Consider the following 23,040-nt stretch of genomic DNA (forward strand, 5'->3'; position numbering starts at 1 on the left):
AAGGTCTTAAGCATAAAACGTATCAGGAAAGACTTAATGAACTCAATCTGTATAGTCTGGACTGGAGGACAGAAGGGAAAAGGGGGGACATGATCGAAACATTTAAATATGTTAAAGGGTTAAATAAGGTCCAGGAGGGAAGTGTTTTTAATAGGAAAGTGAACACAAGAACAAGGGGACACAATCTGAAGTTAATTGGGGGAAAGATCAAAAGCAACATGAGAAAATATTATTTTACTAAAAGAGCAGTAGGTGCTTGGAACAAACTTCCAGCAGACATGGTAGATAAATCCACAGTAACTGAATTTAAACATGCCTGGGATAAACATATATCCATTGTAAGATAAAATACAGGAAATAGTATAAGGGCAGACTAGATGGACCATGAGGTCTTTTTCTGCCGTCAGACTTCTATGTTTTTATATTTCTATTCCTGGATGAGCTGACCAAGGGAAAGGATTCAAAATACTGGTAGTATGTGTTCCCAAAACAGGATATTATTAATTTTTAAAGAGCTAAGTATTTTTATTTCTTCTCACTTTTCTTTCCCCATATTTCTGCATTTGCTTTCATAAATGTAACTTACGGCTATTTAATGAAGCCAAAATATCTGATAATTTTTCAGAAGTGGCTGCCAATCCATTGAGACAATCTCAACATGCAGTTTTTATATTTTATTTCTCCAGGCTAGATTTCTTTTCTCTCTCTTTGCCTTTTAAAATTGGAACAGGATGAATATTTTATTTTATTTATGTAAAACATTTCTGAGCCACAAATCGGTAGCATAGAGCAGAGCACTACACTTAGTATGTCTATCTGTGCACATAGGAATATGACAATGGACTTTTTAAGACAATGGCTTCTAAAATCAATTTCCCACCAAACCCAATTTTAAAATTAGAGAAACATTTATCTCACATTCAGATTGTCTCTTCATATTTCTATTCTTCATTAATGATCTCAGACTGTTATTACAATCAAATCAATCTTTTTGTTAAATTTATTTTCCTTCCTTTGCCTTGTATTCATGTAGCTAAACCTATCCTTAATTAAATGTGTGGAATAAATGCATCTTTTTCTAAGCAGATATCATTCTCATTTATCCTTATGGTTTCCAATGGCACAGTTGTTTTGTGTGCTCACCTGTTTCATTCCCACTGATTCATGTTATGCAGAACAATTTTATTTTTGTTTTGGAAGGCATTTGTTCAGAATGTTTTACAGTTTCCCAAAATTCATATCCAACTCTTACATTAATGCACAGAACTATCACTAAAGTATGCAGTTTATTTGCACCCATTTATTTTATTTATTTATGTATTTATTCATTCATTCATTCATTCATTTATTTATTTATTTATTTATTTATTTATTTGATTTGTATGCCGCCCCTCTCCGTATAACATTGTCAATGAAGTAAATTCATAGTTTTCATTTTACTCCTGATACTTATAATTAAATCTAGTCTTTGCTTCCCTGCCTACAGTCATTAAATCCATTCCAATCGTACCACCCTCATTTAGAATTATTAATCCTCATCCTTTCTTTTCATTGTACAAACACACAACACATATTTCTTTGTTTCATTTCATTTGTGGATTCATATTCTTTATAATTTATATCTGGTATTCCAAATCACAATCTCTGTAAGCCATTATTATTGCTGACAGGCCCTTAGATATTAAATTCTAGAAATGAAAGGCTTGAAGGTTACAAAAACATAGAAGTATTAGTAATAGAAGCATTTCTGCTGAGATGACATGCCTGCAAGTTTATTTATTTACTTTTTATTTATTTATTTGTTTTGTCAATTGGTGGTATACAAGGATATAACAATATTTATATACATAATACTAGAAAGAGAGAAACATTAGGACAAGGGAGAGAAGGCACCCTGGTGCACTTATGCACGCCCCTTACTGGCCTCTTAGGAATCGGGAGAGGTCAACAGTAGATAGTGTAAGGCAGGAACAGGAGGTGGGGTGAAGCAGCCTACTAGCTATTGGTGGCAAAAAACAGGATCAAGGATGGGAGGGAGGAAATTAGGGAGGGATGGAGGGAATTAGGGTATTATTATTATTATTATTATTATTATTATTATTATTATTATTATTATTATTGTTGTTGTTGTTGTTGTTGTCAATACAACACAGCATAGTATTTCATCATCAGCAAGGCGCTTTCCAAGCACCTAGGACTGCATGATGTAGCGGCGAATTATTTGTGCCAATCCCAATAAAGTGGCTTTTTGCAATTGACAGATGGAGATTTTGTCAATTCCAATGGTTTTCAAATGTCCTCTGAGATCTTTTGGCACTGCGCCCAGTGTTCCAAGTACCACTGGGACCACTTTCACTGGCTTATGCCAGAGTCATTGCAGCTTGATTTTTAGATCTTCATATTTCACTAATTTCTCTAGCTGCTTCTCCTCAATTCTGCTGTCTCCTGGGATTACAATGTCGATGATTCATACTTTCTTTTTCTCCACATTCTTCTTCTTGTTGTTGTTCTTGTTGTTGTTTGTTGTTGTTATTATTATGTTTTTAAGTATCAGGTATTATGTTTTTAGGTATGAGGTATGAATGACATTTGACATTTTCTGTGATTTTATTAATTTTGTTAATTTTCACATCAGTAGATGGAAATTGAGAAAAACAGTAAAATCACCCATTGGCCACACTTTGAAAGGCTGATGTACATCTCTGTCCCTTCAGCTGAAAGAAAGAAAGTATATAATTTATTCTTTGGTGGGGTTTTTTAAATTCAAAAATCTATAATATTTCAAGGGCTGACAAAAGTGCACTTGAACAAGCAGTATGTTATCAATAAATATATTGAGAAAGAATCGCCTGTGGGTGTTTCTGCATTGTAGGAAGCTGTTATCTCCAGCTGGTGTCTTTCAACAGTTTGCCTTGAATCTTGAATCCCAATATATGTTCCAAATGATCTCACCCATGCAAGGTTATCTATATTTACTAATTTAATCTATATTGTAAAGGTGAGCATGTTCAGAACAGTTTTTCTTCTTGTAATTCTAGCAAAGAACAAGGTGAGACTAAACACTGAACATTTCAGACCAGAAAAAGAAATATTGTGCATAAAATAGAATTTATTTTTTGTATTTTATGCTGTTATGGAAATTAGACACATTCACAGAGCATATACTAGTTAATGACTAGGAATTATAGTATATATAACCTACTTTCAAAACAGCAATACCAGTTGGCTGTAGGTTTCTTAGTCTATTTAACCAGTTCTGGTTACAAACTGTTACCAGGTTCCAAAGAGAACTCTAGGATCTGTGCACACACTGATGAATATGTGTGGATTGGAGTAGGACCAACCATTAAAATCCAACATTCTTTCCAAAATACATATATTGAATCTCAAAACTGAATATGCCTGAGTTGTAATAGCAATAGCATGTAGACTTATATAGTACTTCACAGTGCTTTACAGTCTTCTCTAAGCGGTTTACAGAGAGTAAGTATGTTGCCCTCAACAACCTGGGTCCTCATTTTACCGACCGTGGAAGGATGGAAGGCTGAGTCAACCTTGAGCCTACTGAGATTCGATCTGCCAAACTTGCAATACTGCACTCTAACCACTGCACCACTGAGGCTCTTTCTGCAGCCCTTAAGTAAGAAATATCCACTACATTGTATTAGCGTTTCTATTGTATCTCTAGGGAAATTTGTCAGGTTTCCTTATGAGCTCCATATGAGATAAATGATTAACATTTCAGCCCTCCAGAGATAAAAACCAGATTGGACACAAAGCACTAAGCTTTGGGGTTTGAATGCTAAAGCCATTAGTGTAAGTTATATACAACAAATATAACTGCCTGCACAATTAAAATTATTTGCCAGGATTTAAGCCAGAGAAACTCTCACAGCTTTTAGTCTATATGTTAAAACACATTCTCCTTGATTTTGCTGTATAGGTGCCCTTAAATGCACTGGGTGCTATGAATTTCTCACAGTGTAAGCAAAGTAAAGCACTGACGCAATGGACCAGCTTCTTGGTTTTAGTACTTTGTCTTAGTGAAGCTTTCTACAAAGTGAATAAAGAAAGTACTCTAGTTGTTTTCTATTTATGCAATGATTCATTTGGCCTTATTATCTGTAGCATACCTTTACTTTATAATTTGATTACAATTTGATAAGCAATAAACTATAGATAGATGTTATCTACCTATAAATAATGTATTCATATTTTTCAACTTTGTACAGTTACAGTCCAGTCCCACATCAGAAATGTTTTCTTAAAATTCAAACATAAAGTTATATTAGTTTATATCAATGAATTTTGATGCACTTTTTCTAAGTTTTCAAAATGATGTACACTTTTATAGTATTTATGTAGCAGTTCATGCATTTTTATTATTTGCACACACACACACACACACGCCAACTCAAGAGGGCTATACATTTTTTTATAAAAGTAAACTTTATTTAAACACACAAAATACAAACTATTAAACTCACACAGAAACGGAGGTGTTTTTTTTAATGTATACTTTTATAGCATTTATGTATCACTTCATACATTTTTGTTATTTGCACACACACATACACCAACTCAAGAGGGCTATACATGATGTTCATCCATTGTTTTTGAAGAGGACCTTGACATCTTGGGGGGGGATGTCAAGACCTGTGTGTGAATTAAAGTGAGTGAGAGGTGCTCATAGCCTACCTCTTCCCAGATTCCATCTTGCTCCAATAGCAGGACAAGATTTGAGACAGTTGGTCTGGGCGTAGTGATTGACCAGGGTGTCTTTTGTGTCTTGCTGTGCTCTTAGCATACCACACCACTTACAGAGACCGTCTTTATGACCATTGTCCTAATCGAGTAGATTTCATTGGCTCAGTCCACTGGAATCTGTCTTCACATGCTCAGGATAGACAACTCCCTATCCCACCAAAGGTTAATGACCCAATGGGTCATCAGACAGGATGATTTGGCCAGCCTACATAAACTGTTGCATTTCCCTACATTTCCCTGTATACACAAATTGACTGAATAGTGCTAGGTTGAGTTAAAAGTCATAGCATTAATTGGCTCAAAAATAAATTAGCATAGGAATTTCTTTCAAAATGTAAAGATATACCTGTAAAAAAGGGTCCCAAACTATAGAGCAGGGATAAGAATACAAGAGGAATTATATCATATTCATGTCTTAGATATGATAAGGATGAACATAATTCAAACACAAACTTATGGCTGAGGACAGTTCTAAGTAAATTTGAATCCACAGGACAACAAAACTTTTGTTCTGATCTTTAGATCATATCAGATTTATATTTGACATATATTCAACCAATTCAGTGTCAACAGGGCCAGGCCTTAATCACTTTTACCATTTAGCATTTGGCAGCTAATTGTGAAACATGTGAGTTTATTCTAGGGACATTTTTTTCCACTGCATTTTTACAAGAGCAATGTTTGGCTGATTTCCCCAGCTTGGCTCCATTCTGGTTTAAGACTGATAACTTAGCTACAATGAAAAATCACATTGTAGTTTCAGCGAAGTTATAAAAGTGACAGTTTTCCTCACACTCCCAAAATATTGTTGAGAAACACTGCATGTTGCCTTTTTGTCAATCAACATAGCAGAAAGTACTTGCGTTCCTTTCTCCTTTTGCAATGCAAAATGTCATGAAAATACATTTATACTCCTGCTTTGACAGCTCTCTAAACCAAAAATGGAGTGACTATTCGAATTTCAAAAGTAGCTTCATTCACACTTACTGACCATTATAATTCAGCTCCTGAACTGCAGATAATGCTCTTCGTATGTAATGTCTTACTTCTCTTTTAACATCCTGACACAAAATTGCCTCATTATAGCACTTCAGTCAAGCCGTTAAACAACTAAAGGTTTCCAGGAGGTGGATGTATAAGCAATAAAAGAAGCTATCTTGCCTAAAGTTTATTGAGGGAATCCCTTACTCAGTTTTAATCATAATGTCTCTTTAAGGACATGATACATTATGCAATTTCCCAGCGCCCCAACCATTTAAGCAAGTTTTAGTTGGGTATACTGTGTTTCCCACTTAATACATTGAAATTGACCCTGGTCTATTCTTTACTATAACGGGGTGGAAACTCATTAAGTAACGCTTGTAGGAAGAAAGCACCATTCATTGATATGTTTTCCAAGTTGTTGCCTGGGAAGAACTGAATGTTAGCAGGGACACAGAGCTAGGTTACCTGTTGTGTTCTCAGGATTGAAGGAGCCGAAGATGTTCACAAAATTCGTAGAAGATAATGTCAGGCAGGGGAAGCCACAAATGACATATGTAAACCCCCAAAGCAGTTTTTTTTATTGCATTGTTTGCCCATAGGCAAAATCTTGCCAAACCAAAGTATATTCTGTATAACTATCTGACAAATGCTGAGAAGAAATTAGGGAGAATCCCTTCTGTGCCACTTCCTGCAAAGCAATAATTCAAGATTGATGTTTCTGTTTATTCCTTCTTCTAGTAACTCAGCACCAGATTCCATCACAGTTATGTTAGTAGTGGTGCTGGGATGTACAAAATTGCTAATGGAGAACTAGTGGAGTACAAAATATAATGAATTTTCCTGCTTGTGGAGTTATCAGGAAGTAGATACGAGCCAGGTCTGGCATACATTTGGTGGCATCAGTAGAGAAATAATTGGATGGAGTTTTTCAGTTTGAACAGGGTGGACAACTCTGAACAATCTTATTTCTGGGATCTGTTTAAGCTACTCCCCCAGCTTAGGACCATAGCCCCAAGTCAGGAGTGAAATCCAGCAGGTTCTGACAGGTTCTGGAGATCTGGTAGCAGATATTTTGAGTAGTTCAGAGAACCAGTAGTGTTCTGTCTGGCCAGATCAATTAGAAAGCAAACTCACACACTCTTGAAATATTGATTGAATGAAAAGGATTATTATTTACACAAAGTCCAGCAAAAAATAAGTGAATTGTCAGGCATTTCAAACGGACAGTGTTCCCATCTAAAGAGCATAGATAACAAACTGGGATGCAAGCCAGCTAGAGGCATCTTACTTAATGAGGTGTCTATGGCATTTTTCACTTCACTTACTGTTCAGGGTTTAACCAGCTTCTGGAAAAGCAGGAATCAAAATCTAAGGAATCAGAAGCTGTTTCTCAAGGCACCATCTTCATGATGAATGTTGCTTGCCACACCTCTTCTCCCATCAGCCTGTCCTATATATACAGACAAAGTATGGCTAACTGTCCCATAGATCTAATCAACATCTAGAACCCTTTCTAGAGAGATTCATGTCTGGCTCTCATTCTTCTGACTCTCTCATCTAAAAGAGGGTCCTCAAAGTCCCATTGTCCTCTGACTCAGACAATACCATAACCGAGGGTTCTACAGTCTCTCGTGGTTACCAAGTCCCCCAATTCCTCTTCACTCTCACTCTCAGACTCAGGTGGCAAGAACCCTGGCCTGAGATGCCAGTATTCCTCTGTCTTCAGGTCCTCAAAATCCGTGACCACCTGAACCGGACATGGACCACTCACAAGTAGCGGAAATTTTGAGTAGCTCAGAGAACTGGCAAATACCACCTCTGCCTGGTCTCAGAGTGTAGTGGGAATGGAGATTTTACAATATCCTTCCCCTGTCATGCCCACCAAGTCATGTCCACCAAGTCACACCATGCCCACCAAGCCACGCCCACAGATCTGGTAGTAAAAAGGAGTGGATTTCACCACTGCCCCAAGTGCTTCTATCACCACCAGAACCACTTTGATCTTTACTTTCCATATGATCAACATATTTAGTCAAATAAAATTTAAAAAATCTGTAAAACCGAATATTTATAAAATCTCTTAAATCTTTGCCACATTAAATTTATATAGCAATATTGACACTTGTTAAGATTCATGCAACAGCATCAACCTGCTCTCATCCCTGATAACAAATCTTATTTACTTGCTTATTTACTTATTTTTCAAATTTATAGGCTGCCCTTCTCCTAGATGACTCAGGGCGGCTTACAGCAATTAAATGATCACAGAATTTTTTAAAAAACCAATATATTGAATAAAAACAAATAGAAAAATTAAAACAAGTATAGGCAACATGCAGTCATCACTGTATGTTCCCCAAAGTTTATCCTTATGTACAGTTGTACATAATGAGGACTTCTGTGTACAACTTTCAGCTCAGCTTTACCATGGCGAAGTCTAAAGTCTGTGGTACACTTGATTTCCAAGTAAGCTATTCTGTATGAGCTACCATTCACAAGCACTCTATTTTCTCCCCAAATAGTGCCATCAACTTCAACAATCTCTGTAATTGGTGGAATAATTGATGCTCAAATACACCAAGTGATAAACAGTAGCTCCAAAGGTTCAGCTTTATTCCATTACACCAAACGAGTCACTTCTTAAGGCATGATCTTGCAAAGAGATTAAAGTCTAACTTGTTAAATCCTTGCTGGATGAAGGACTGCAGACTTGTGGTAAGCAACTGTTCTTTTATTAACGAGGATAACAGTTACAGGAATAAAACAATAGACAACATGGCCGTGCTTGGCAGCTATATATATACCGGGCTGCCAGGCTCAGCCAACCAATCACATTACAGTATTCTCCCGCCCAAAGAATATGGGGCGGATACAAGGCTTAACTGTCCTCTGGACACAACATAACTGGAAATGGGTTATTGTAGTTTTCCACCCAGACATAGAACCAGTATCCCTGGAATATCTTCACAAATGGTAGAAACAGTAGAAATCGATTGTGCTCAGGGATACAGTGGAATAATCAGCAGTGATAAGTCTCAACAAAGAGGGTGGTATATTAGCCATTTTAAGGCAACCTCAATGTCATTTGTTTAAAAAAGTGTACAACACAATACAAAAGTGATATAACAAATAGGAAAAAAGGATATTCATACAGAAAACAAAAGATCTGTTTCTTATTTATAGTTCCAGCATATATACTAAGCCAAAAATAAGCTAGCTATCATGATCCTTACAATTAAAAAAAGAACTGAGCAGTGAGAGAAGAGGTAAAAGACTGGATGGAAAAACAGTGGTCCAACTCACACAAAATGGTGACAGAATTATTTGAAGCCACAATATTCTTTGGCCTAGAAGGTGTCACATGAGACACCTTTATAACCAATGTGTTTTACATGCCTGCCTGCAAAGTCATGAACTGAGACTAAAAAAGGAAACTATCACTATTAACTTTAAGTTGATCCCAACTGTAGACTTACCTCAAGAAATATAGGAGGAGGCATAGGTTAAAAGACCAATGTATGAGTATCTATGGCTGAATCAGGCATTTGATTACATATTGTACATGGGGTAATTAAATATGTACAGTAGAGTCTTGATTATCCGTCCTTCAGTTATCCAACATTTTGGATTATCTGACATCGCGGCTGCTTGGGGTCATGGCTGTAGGCATTTCCATGCCCCCAAGACACCCCCCCAAACATGGCAGCTATGACGGGGAAGGTGACATGCAGAGCCAAGCCCCCAAACACCCCCCAAACATTGTAATGAAAAGGAAGAAGGTCATTGTATCAATGGAGCAGAAACTGAGGCAATCAAGGGACTAGACAATGGAGATACATTGCAGAAGGCAGAAGATGACTGTGGCATTTGCAATTCATAGTGATTTCAAGGCTTTTCTTAGACCCTCCAGATTATCCAACATTTTTGGCTATCTGACTATCAGCCCACCTATTTATGTTAGATAATCAAGGTTCTGCTGTATATGATTATTCACAGTTGTGAGGTTCCAAGCTCAAGTTGCCTTGAGAAGGGCAGCATAGCAATCTAATTAATAATAAATAAATAAATAAATAAATATAAAAACATTTCTCGCCTGCTACCGCACGAATCCCAGTGACCGATAAGGTCCCACAGAGTTGGTCTTCTCTGGGTCCCGTCGACTAAACAATGTCATTTGGCGGGCCCCAGGGGAAGAGCCTTCTCTGTGGCAGCCCCGGCCCTCTGGAACCAACTCCCCCCAGAGATTAGAATTGTCCCCACCCTCCCTGTCTTTCGTAAACTACTCAAGACTCATTTATACCACCAGGCATGGGGGAGTTGAGATATTTTTTCCCCCTAGGCCATTACAAGTTATGCATGGTATGTCTGTGTGTATGTTTGGTTTTATAATAAGGGTTTTTAGTTGTTTCATTATTGGATTGTCACATGCTGTTTTTATCATTGTTGTTAGCCGCTCTGAGTCTCTGGAGAGGGGCGGCATACAAATCCAATAAATTATTATTATTATTATTATTATTATTATTATTATTATTATTATTATTATTATATAAGAACAAGTTAGATATATATATTTCCTAAATATTTCCTGCTCTTGTTCCCTATATTATGTATACTGGAGCCTTATGACCTTGTAGATCATAGTTTAATATTCATCCAATTGCCACTGTATGCAGTACTAATGCTCCTGAAAAAAAAGTGACAGAAATATTAGAGGCTTTGGCTACGCTGATTGCCATGCCCTGTTTGAAAAGACCAACAGCTTTTCAGTTGCTCTTCATCGTTCTGCCTTCATATAAATTGAAACTGACCGAATTACCATTGATACAAATTAAAAACAAATAAAAACACAGAACTGATTCTTCGAGTCCAAACTCCATTACAAACTGATTTACTGTGCAGTGACCTGCTATTGTCTGCCTTGAGAAAGCACTGCATGCAGATCCTATCACCCTCATGGACATGTCTCATCCCAGTCAATAAGCTATTTAACTTAATCGGAAACTGTATTGATGGGACTAAGAATACAGCTTTAAGAGGGGTAAGAAGAGAAAGAAAGATACAGCTGCAAAACACAGATAAAGTCCTCAACTTGAAGGTGGGGGTAGAATTGCTCATTAGATGTTTCCCTTTCATTATCTCATTAATTAAAGTCCAGAGAAATCCTTGCTGGATTTAAGAGAGTCAAAGTACTTGCAATAAGGACGTGTAGAGATGATTATTTTAGAGCATTTGTAAAGAATCATAGGTTTTTAAATTTATTTATGAGATTTATAAGGCTGCCCAAACAAAGTGACTGTAAGAAAGAAACTGAAAAACTCCACTGCTAAAAAAAAAATTAAAACTCACCATATGCATTAAATATATAAATAGAAAATATAAATGGTACTATATGTAAAAAATGTTTTCCCTTTTTAAATAACTAAGCATAAAGCAAAACAAAACAAATAAAACCTTTGCTATGGCTTTTGTCCAGAATGTACAATAAAATATATGGACCTATAATTGTTAATAAAACTTTAAAACATGTAATATAGTTGACTGCCAATAAAAAGTTAAATGAGTGGGCACTTAAAAAGAAAAACACCAGATCAATCATTTTTTTCATATTTTCATTTTTGAAGGCTAATATCAGAAATTTTAGGTGTAACCTGAAACTATCCAAATAACTAGTTAAGTTTTATTTTTCACAAGTCCGTTAAGGACAGGTAGCCACAATGTTTAGGGGAAGCAGAGAAGGCAAATGATGGAATGGTCATCATGCAAACCATGCTTTAAGTATTTGCATCTCACATCAGAATGCACATACAAAAGAATCAAGTCTGCCTTGTGATGTGTAACTCATGTTCCACAATATTTTTCTCTCCATAGTTGGTAATGCATGCCTATGCACGCGCGCGCACACACACACACACAACCCCAGTGTGACTTACTTTGTTGTCTTATACTTCAGATTTTTACACCATTCGTTTAAAAGGATCACATCCTTGATCCTTCAAATAATACATACCAGTAATTAGATATCTTTCTTAGTTGCAAGTTGTTGATTAGAACTTCAAATGCACAGATATAACATTTTATCAAAGAAATGCAAAGGATATGCTTGCATTTGAGTTCTCTGCTGCCATTCATCACCAAAAAACATAGGATAAGAGTAACATTGAAGGAGCCTGATATTTTAGCCTCTTTTGTTAATTTATGGTGTCTCCATATCATGTACTTATGAAAGTCTACATGACTGTGCTCTTCAGAATCAGAGACTTCAAGATGAATTAAACAGCCCTCTAGTGACAAAACAGGTACTTGATAATATGGAGATTTCTAGAACAAAACAACAGCAACAATAATTCATCCTTTAACTCTCATTTCTGGAAGCTTAAATACTAATGTCTATGAAGATTCTTGGTCATCCAGGTTATGGCTTTCCAAAAGTTGCTTTTTCAAGAGCAACTGATTTCAGATTTTTCTTTGAAGACATTTTCCTTCTCATCCAGCACACTGAAGATGTTTTTGGATGAGAAATGAAACGTCTTCAAAGAAAAACCAAAAAGTCCAGTTGTCTCTTGAAAAAGCATCTTTAGGACTGAAAATATTAATATGATTCAAATCTCTCTCACTGTGGGAAAATCACACAGTTTCATCAACAAACTCTGAAACCAAGGAAATCAAGGGAAATTTATATAGCTGCCTACTTGCTTGTAGTGCTTTTAGGTGGATTACAGAAAATAACCCACTATATACAAGAAATAAAAATAAGAAAATAAGAAAAAATAAGAAAACAATTATCCCTTACTTATAACTATTGCAGCATCCTTGCCAACAGGCTTCTAATATGCAAAATGAATGGTGGAATTCTAATTCATTTAATCACCATATGATTCACTTAATGACTATATCAAAAAGATTATAAAATCAGGTGTACTTAATGACTGTCTTGCCTAATGACAGAAGTTCTTATGTTCCAGTCCCAATTGTTGTAAGTCAAGGACTATATGTAAGGCAATGCCTATGTTACTGTTGTGGTTGGTTCTGGGCCAGCTCCTGCTCCGAGGACTGTGGGAGTTGGTTTGGGAGAATCCTCATGTTATCATAGACCGGTTTTACTGCCAACAGCTTCGGACAGTGAAGATTCTGTGTCACGGGAAGATTCTGGGAGTGAAGCAGAATCGGATGATGAGTTAGTTACAGGCATCCCATTAGCTAATGACCCCATTAGTGAATCATCAATAGATTGGAGGAAGAAGGATTCATAGATGCTCGCAGGCACAGGTTTATGATGAGAAGGGAACAACTGCACAAGTATTATAGAAGATAAGGGAGAACGCCTGTGGCTGGGGCAATTAGGCTAATGGGGCTGCTGATAAATTGCCAGCGTCGCTGCCTCTCGGTGTGGGAGATTATCCATTTGGTGAGAGACAAGTGCTGTTTGCTTTTGAATTGCTCCAGGATTTTACCAGGACTTTTGGAATAATTCACAGTTAAGTACAGCTTGAGGACTCTTGAAGGGGGGTGGCTGTGACGTCTTCACAGCTGCCTTTATCTGCTCTGCTTTTGTTTTTGCTTTTCACAGCATTTCAGGCTTGTGGTTTGTGGGACAGCACTTTGGCTGAGTAAAGTGCATGTGTACAATATTTTTCTATTGATAAACCGACTCTTTGTTTACTTTACAACAGTGTGTGTGTTTGAATTTACACTTTGGACTTAATTGGGGCTCATAACGTGAAGCCCGGCATAACACTTATCAGATAGTAAAAGGCATTGCTTCATTGAATGGACTTGGTTTTCATATTATGATATTTTTCTTTAACCACAACTTATATATATTGGATATATATGCACAGGATAATGAGAATATAATCACCATATAACCTCTGACAGGATAGTATAGTGGAGTAAAAGAAATGCCCAGAGGGACATGGTGGCTATGAAAAACCACAAAAGACCACATTTACATAAGAAAAGAGCAGGCACAGTGAACCTTGCCTATCTGTATTAAAATGGTGTACTTATGCATATGTTTTACATACATACCCAAGCACAATTTCTATTATCTTATGAACTGCTATATTATTTCTCAGAACATTTAAATAGTCAGATTTTTCATTGGCATGCTTGTCTTCTAATGCTCCCCTTATTCCTCCTATCATTTATGGTGCTATTATCTATTACTTTCTGAAGGTTTTGTTTTGTACTACACCTGTTGTGTTTAAATGACCCTTTTTCAAGAACTGCAAAGTTGCCCCTTTCCTCTCTCTATGTGACTTGAAACTGGCAGGTTATTCTCCCCAAGTAAATGGCACAGAGCTAGGTAAACATCAAGCAACAAGGTCTCAGAGCATTTAAAATCCCAGAGGGCATGAGTAAACAACTCAAAGATTCCCTCTGCTTCAATTTCTATGGCAACAGCATGAGTTAAGATGAAAGTTGCATTCAGAATGTCATATGCATCTCACAAATATAAGAAGAAAGAGAGCCTTATGGTGACCCAGCCCTCCAGGTCAGCTATGTATGCATGATAAACAATTACATGCGATGACTTACAAACTGAAATTAAAAGCAGATCCTTGTACAATCAACATTATAATAGGGGAAAATGGGGTTGATACTTTTGCTGTGCTTGCTTGCAGTTTTTAGATCTGTCAGTCATACTAGTCATGAGCTCATTTCCATGTATCCATTTAATAAACATGACAATTTCATCAGGACTAACCACCCTTAAAAAAAACCCCCACCCAAATCTTACCTCCAGCTTGTTTTGTTTTGTCACTCATGCATATATTAATTTTAAATGTACTTTAGTACATTAATATGCTTCCTCCTAAAAATGCTATGGGGTATACCTTATTTTCAGAACTGATAGGTAAAATATTGATTCCAATGCTACATAACAACTAGCTGCAAAGTGTGATGCAAACTAGCAGCAATGAATTTGCATATAACTTAAATTCTGGAATAGTCACTTGTCTTACAGTTTATATAAAATGTATATGTTGACTCATTGGAGATTAAAGGACTAAGGAAGGAAGACTTGTAAAAACCAAATTAGGTTAGTCACTGCTGAGAAAATAAATGATCAGAATGAAACAATATTTTTCTAGAAGTTGAACACTTTGCTCGTAGAAAGTTGAGAAAGACCTTCAAAGTTCTTCAGATTCAGTTTATGAGAAGGGACAATCCTTGAAAACATGATTTGACATTATTGTACATCCAAACAGGCATCTTGACCTCTTTCAAGTAATAGCCTTCTGGAAGCTAGTGAAAGTTGAGCTGCTCTGGAGGGCTTTTAGGATGTGATTATTGCTGGCAGCTTGGCTGCTATATCATTATTTTGTAAATATCTTCAGAATATGACTGTTAGAGGAATAATTTTTTTGCACACAAGGACTGTGCACACTTGAAAATTTTCAAAAAGTGTTTAGGATTCTGGGAAGGATAAGTACCATAATTTCTGCCATTAAAATAGTGTGATCTTCTTCAGATTTTTGTATCAGTCTGAATAAAGATGCTGCTGCTTAAATTCTTCGTTGTTAATTATTATTATTATTATTATTATTATTATTATTATTATTTATTCGATTTGTATGCCGCCCCTCTCCGAAGACTACTGTAAGTGCTCATTTTTTTCCCTTTAGGCTCATATGAAAAAAAAAATGGGGAAAGCTTTGAAGAATAATACAAACGTGTTATGCTTGGATCTGAACAAGATTCAAAGGACTATCTCTGGATCTGTTTCTAAATGTTGAATTTCAATGAAATTCCAAACAGCTAAAACTACACATTGTCTGAAGTGTTAAAAACCATATAGAAAATTATTTGAAAAGAAGAAAAAATACAATTCTTTTTTTACTTTATATTTTGTTTCTCAACTGATTGTTTTGTCTTCTTACAATTGCTGATAAGCAATTCTGTTTAGGTAGCACAAGTTTGTACCACATATTTTTACACACACACACACACACACACACACACACACACACACTGTATATTCTAGTTTTCATAAGGTTTATAAAATATGTGTTTGTATAGCCATATAATTTAATTCTATGCTAGTCTATCCATCCATTACTGATAATTAATTGCTATCTTATAATAATTCTGTATGTGGAATCATTTCAAGAAATTTAATAATGTTCAAGTTATTCTGATTCCCAAGCTAAAGCTAGTCACCATTCAATATTTCCAAATCAAGCTGACCTTTGTTTGCTCCAGTATCAAATTCTGACATTCACTTGAAGTTGATTTAATGTAATTTAATGTAAATGGTACTTTAGACTTATCAAAATAAGCAAATAATTCTACAAGAGCAAGAGCTTCCAATCATATCAAGGAGTTTAATAGATTTTTCTGATCGTTTTTTATCTCATAGCAAACAATCATGGGTCATCAAACTGTAAACCAGAAGCTAATGGATTTTCAACAACATGCCTTAGCCCTTGCAGATTTTTAATTTGCTTTTAATTTGTATTGATCCTCTCTGCTCTGTTCTGGTCTCACAGTGTCAGCAGATTTGAAATTACTCTGAAGTGAGTGGAAGTCTATGAAATAGATGGAAAATGGAAAAAACAAATATATTCCCATGTCTCAGACTTACCAAGTATGCCAGAGAGGAAAACTGACCAGAAAGCCAATTCTACTTTATTGTAAAAATGCATTAATACTAACTTGCAAATCTAAATGTACAATTCTCCAGCTCCCTTGTTTATAGCACAATATTCCTTCTGAATTTCTTGTCTACTGAATCTCAGTATCTATACAGGCTATACTGACTTATTTGACTACAACATATCTTTACCCATCTCCCAAGGTCTTTTCCACTTACCACTGCATTGCAGTGTGAGGGAGAAGTATTTAGTCATCCATCAATTGTGCAAGTTCTCCCACTTTAAAAGATGAAAGACTGCTGTAATTGACAGGTAGACGTCATCTATGAGAGACAACATGAGAAAACACATCCAGAAAATCACATTCTCTTATTTGGAAATAATTTATTTGCAAATTATGGTGGAAAATAAGTATTTGGTCACCTACAAACAAGCAAGATTTCTGGCTCTCACAGACCTGTAACTTCTTTAAGAGTCTCCTCTGTCCTCCACTCATTACCTGTAGCACCTGTCCACAACCTCAAACAGTCCCACTCCAAACTCCACTATGGTGAAGACCAAAGAGCTGTCAAAGGACACCAGGAACAAAATTGTAGTCCTGCATCAGGTTGGGAAGACTGAATCTGCAATAAGCAAGCACTTGATGTGAAGAAATAAACTGTGGGAACAATAATTAAAAAATGGAAGACATACAAGACCACTGATAATCTCCCTCAATCTGGGGCTCCACGCAAGATCTCACCCTGTGAGGTCAAAATGATCACAAGAATGGTGAGCAAAAATCCCAGAACCACAAGCGGGACCTAGTGAACGGCCCACAGAGAACTGGGACCAACATAACAAAGGCTACTGTCAGTAACACACCAGGGACTCAGATCCTGCAGTGCAAGATGTATCCCCCTGCTTAAGCCAGTACATTTCTGGGCCTGTCTGAAATTTGCTAGAGAATATTTGGATGATCCAGAAGAGTATTGGGAGAATGCCGTATGGTCAGATGAAACCAAAATAGAAATACACCTTGCTGTGTTCAGAGGAGAAAGAATGCTGGGTTGCATCCAAAGAACACCATGCCTACTATGAAGCCTGGGAGTGGCAACATCATGCTTTGGGGCTTTCACTGCAAAGGGACCAGGACAACTGATTCGTGTACATGAAAGAATGAATGGGACCATGTATTGTGAGATTTTGAGTGCAAATCTCCTTCCATCAGCAAGGGCATTGAAGATAAAACATGCCTGGGTCTCTTAGCATGACAATGATCCCAAGCACACTGTCAAGGCAACAAAGGAATGGCTTGGTAAAAAGCATTTCAAGGTCCTGGAAATGCCTAGCCAGTCTCCAGATCTCAACCCGATAGAAAACCTTTGGAGGGAGTTGAAAGTCTGTGTTGCCAAGTGACAGCCCCAAAACATCACTGCCCTAGAGGAGATCGGCATGGAGGAATGGGCCAACATACCAGCAACTGTGTGTGCCAACCTTGTGAAATCTTACAGAAAACATTTGACCTCTGTCATTGCCAACAACATGAGCCCAGCGACCAGTTAGGCCTTCTCCAGGTTCCATCAACTAGGCAATGTTGCTTGGCGGGGCCTAAGGGAAGAGTCTTCTCTGTGGGGGCTCCGGCCTTCTGGAATCAGCTCTCCCCAGAGATTCGTACTACCCCCACTTCCTTGCCTTCCACAAGAATCTGAAGACGCACTTGTGCTGACAGGCCTGGGGACATTAGTCATCAGCTCCTGCTGATAAATGGAATGTATGCTTGGTTTGTTAGAAGTGACTGTTTTTTAAATTAAATTGGGGTTTTAGATTGTTAGTTTTAGTTTAATATTGGATTTAAGATATTTGTATTGTTCTTTTTGTATGCTGTAAGCCACCCCATGTCAACAGCAACAATAACAACTACAATAACTACAATAACAAAATATTGAGATGAACTTTTGTCATTGACCAAATACTTATTTTCCACCATAATTTTCAAATAAATTCCTACCAAATCAGACAATGTGATTTTCTGGATTTCTTTTCTTATTTTGTCTCTCATAGTTGAGGTCTACCTATGATATCAATTACATGTCTCTCTCATCTTTTTAAGTGGGAAAACGTGCACAATTGGTGGCTGACTAAATACTTTCCCCCCCATTGTATATGAGTGCAAACCTTTTTGAAAAATGGGAAGAGGCTGAAATGAGCTATTCTAGAAGATCATCTTAAACCTATGAATGTAGAAAGGTTTATTGTGACATGCATTTTAGAAATTACGCTGTACCCAATTTAAGGTACCATACCATACCATATATCAGTGAATGGTGTGCTTGTATTTAATCCACAAAGAGCTCATCATGGAAAAATCTCTTGCAGGCTTTTTCATCTTTTTTCCTCTTTGCTTCAAGCATGTCCAATTCTTGGACACTGCTAAAAGACCCTGGATAGTGTGTGTTGGGTGTGTGTGTGTCTTTTTCAGAAGTGATTTGCCATTGTCTCCTTCCTAGGACTAAAAAAAAAAAGACTGGCCGAAAGTTACTCAGTGACCTTTATATCACTATACCCTTTACCACTAAAACAAACTGCCTCTAAAGTGTTCTTTAATAGCAATAGTACTTAGACTTTATATACAACTTAGGGCTTTACAGCCCTCTCTAAGTGGTTTATATGGTCAGCCAGTGGTGGGCCGTCCCCAGAACAGGGGGGGGGAAGCCCCTCCAGTAGGAAAAATAATGCTGCGTGCACAGGTCCAGCAAAAATGGTAGCTGTTCACGGGTACAACTGGCAAGATTCCAGTAATTTTTGTTGGTTTTTATAAAAAGAACCTACAGAAATTGCCAAAATTTCCATAATGTGAGAATACTCATATGAGATTTTGATTGCTGTGCATGTGCAGCAGCCAAACCTTATCACGTGCCTGAGAACCCCAGCCAGCAGCAACAATGGCTGCTGACTTCTGGCCACCTGGCCTGCTCTCCATGCTGCAGAAGAGAGCACATTAGCAAGCAACTGGCAAAAAAGGTAGGGGGGAAAAGAGACCTGGTGGCAGGGATGAAATGGGGTACGGGAGGTAGTGGCCAGAACGGGCAGCGGTGACATGGAGGGGGATGAGTGGGGGCAGCCAGAACAAGTGGTAGGGGCACGGAAGAGAACCTTTCATGGCAGGGGAAGCCTGAGGTCTCTTACCTGTGCAGGTGGGGGGGGAGGAGAAGACTCTTCTGCTCCCTTCTTGCCCTCCAAGCTGCTGTAGCAGCTTTTTTTCACTGATTTTCAGCTATTTTTTGTTTTTATAAATGCCAAAAAATAACAAAATCTTTCTTGCACATGTGTCCTTGTGGGTCACCAGAAATATGCGCACACTCACGGTAGCGCTGGGAAATGGCGGCCTTTCATTGGAGTCAGCATATTGCCCTCAACAATCTGGTTCCTTATTTTACTGACATCAGAAGGAGGGAAGGTTGCGTCAATCTTGAGCCGATGAGACTTGAACTGCCAAACTGATGGCAATTGGCAGTCAGCACAAATAGCCTACATTCTAGCCATTGTGCCACCATGGCTCATATCGAATTAGTCCAGGCAATTTATCATTCTATCGATTTGAAAATATTAATATTCTATGTCGAGTACTGTCAAATATGTAAATAAAATAAAATATAGCCCAGGAATTCTGTGAAATGCACTCCAGCAAATTAATAGCATGTAGAAGTGTTTTTCCATTTTGATTCTATACTGTGGGATAGAAGAAGGACTTTTTACAATTATCTGTTCTTTGATACTTTCAGGCATCCCTTATATGTAAAACAAAACAATACATTACTGGAGCATTAATAATTTGCTTTCGTGAAGTAACTAGATTTCTCAATCCACTTCCACAAGTGCAATTTAACTATTTTTTATTTAGCATTCAGTGGTACCTCAGTACTCGAACGCTTTGGTTCTCGTACATTTCGGATACCAAACAAATTTTTCGGCAAAAATTTGCTTCGGTATCTGAACAAAAATTCGGATACCGAACAGCCACAGAAAATTTTGTTTATTATCCGAAATGCTACAAGATCTGAGGGTGAGATGGAATGGGAGTTGGAATCCGACATGCCCATCCTGGCCGCCCACTAAACAGCCTCCCAGTCTCTAGTCTAAGCGCTCCAAGTTGTAGGAAGGGTGGGGGCGGCTGCAATACTGGCAATTTCGGGGGGGCTCCTTTCCTCAGTGGTTCGCCTTTAAGCAGCTACACCAACTTTCTCCTTCCAGACAGTGGCAGCGGCTTTCCTTCAAGCAGCAGCAGTGCCAGGAACGTCAGCGGCTTCCCTTTCTCATGTGACGTTCCCGGTGCTGTTGCTGCTCGAAGGAAAGCCGCTGCCGCCATCGGGAAGGAGAAAGTTGGTGTAGCTGCTTAAAGGGAACAAGACGAACTACTGAGGGAAGGACCCCCTCGCCCGAAACTGCCGGTATTGCAGCTGCCCCCACCCTTCCTACAGCTTGGAGTGTTTAGACCTCAGATCTTTATCCCCATAGGAAATAAAGGAAATAGGGGCTGGAAACCAATTAAACCCATTTCCATTATTTCCTATGGGATAAATTAATTTGGTACTCGACCAAATCGGTTCTCGACCACACTTCTGGAACGAATTGTGGTCAAGAACCGAGGTACCACTGTATTTTGTTAATAGCAGTCTAGTTTCTCCCTCCATTCTCTAGTTTTGTTACTAAATGTGCAGAAGCACTAAACCTTTTCCATCACTACACATTTTGAATTGACAATTTCTCTCAGGATTCCCTGCAAATACAAAAATTTGTTCCCTACCTACTCCACCTTCCGGCTTCTTTAATTATCCTTGCACATAATTCCACAGCTGTTGTTGTCAGAAAAGAGTGTTTTGCATTGTATTCTTCCACATGATTCTTGTAGATAGCTTGACTTTCTACATAAACCATTAAAAAATGGTTCTCTCTCGCTTTCTACTGAATGTGCACATTTACTGCTATTAAAGTGCTAGGAAATGACATTCCATGCTGAGGAAGTTATTCTCCCTCAGTGGCTTCTTTAGTGAATTTACTCAATAAGTCAAGATGAAGCTTTTCTTTCCATGTGACTGTGTGCATCCCTTTAAAATGAATGGAAGTTGCATGCAGCCCTGGAGACTGAAATGCTTTATTAATCCAAAGAAGAAATACAGCAAGGGGACAGAAAAGGGCAGCCCTTCCCTCAATTTGTTCCATTTCATTCAGCAAATTCACTTATTTTTTCATCTCCTCTTTGTGTTCCACAAAATAACCAATATTCTATTCTCTATGCTTTCTGTCCTTATTACAGAGTAGCTTTATTGGAGGAGGATGACATGGTGTATAGAAATTTCTAGCACAGAAAAATAGGGTGGGTTTTATATTCAGAACAGAAGTTTGACTCTTTCTGGTGTTGATAGTGATGAAAATATCAATGCAACATTAAACATTTCTGTTCAAAAACACATTGTTAATTATACAATGAATTATATCTGGGACCGCCTTCTGCCGCATGAATCCCAGCGACCAGTTAGGTCCCACAGAGTTGGCCTTCTCCAGGTCCCGTCAACTAAACAATGCCGTTTGGCGGGACCCAGGGGAAGAGCCTTCTCTGTGGCGGCCCCGGCCCTCTGGAACCAACTCCACCCAGAGATTAGAATAGCCCCCACCCTCCTTGCCTTTCGTAAGCTCCTTAAAATCCACCTCTGCCATCAGGCATGGGGGAACTAAGATATTCTTTCCCCCTAGGCTTCTACAATTTATGCATGGTATGTTTGTATGTATGATTGGTTTTATAACAAGGTTTTTTAGCTGTTTTTAGTATTGGATTGTCACATTGGATTGTTGTTTTTACCACTGTTGTTAGCCGCCCCGAGTTCACGGAGAGGGGTGGCATACAAATCCAATAAATAAATAAATAAAATAAATAAATGAGTGACAGTTATGAGTTCCTTCATATTGTTAGAAGTAGAAGTAATTATCTCAAGATCACCTACTTAAAATGGAATTATTTCCAAATGTATATTTTATTTTATTTGAGGGATAATCTTCAAGATCATCTAGAAACTTCAACATGTCTACAGTTCAGCACTACAGGCAGTGAAGGGCATGCTACTTTGCTCTCTGGTGTGATTTAAGGTTCTGATCATTACCTATAAAGCCCTTCAAGGCATAGAACTCAGTTACTTGAGGGACCACAGAGTATCTGCCCAGCCAATTTGATTTGATAGGCCTGGTTACTATCAAACTGTCACAGGTTCTTTTAAAAACTGAAATGTTCCATCTTTATGCTTGTTAACATTCTCAGAGCAGGCTGAAGTCTGGTTAAGTAGGAATTATCTTTGCTATGGTCATCCCCCCAAAAAACATTTAACAATCAATTCTACTACTTTTCCTGGCACAGAAACTGAATTACCATATTTTTCGCTCTATAAGACGCACCTGCTGATAAGACGCACTTAGATTTTAGAGGAGGAAAATAGAAAAAAAAAATATTTTGAGCCAAAAAGGGGAGAGGAAGAGAGGAAGGAGTGAAAGAAGGGAGTGAGGGAGGAAAGAAGGGAGGAAGGAAAAGGAAAGCAAGAAATGGAGGGAGGAAAGGAAGGAAGGAAGGAAAGAAAGAAAGGGGGAAGGGACAGGAACAGAGGAAGGAAGCAAGGAAACCTATGAAAGGGGAGAGTAAGAGAGGAAGGACTGAAGGGAGGGA

Source organism: Erythrolamprus reginae, chromosome 3, assembly GCF_031021105.1.
Source record: "Erythrolamprus reginae isolate rEryReg1 chromosome 3, rEryReg1.hap1, whole genome shotgun sequence".
NCBI classification, from domain to species: domain Eukaryota; kingdom Metazoa; phylum Chordata; class Lepidosauria; order Squamata; family Dipsadidae; genus Erythrolamprus; species Erythrolamprus reginae.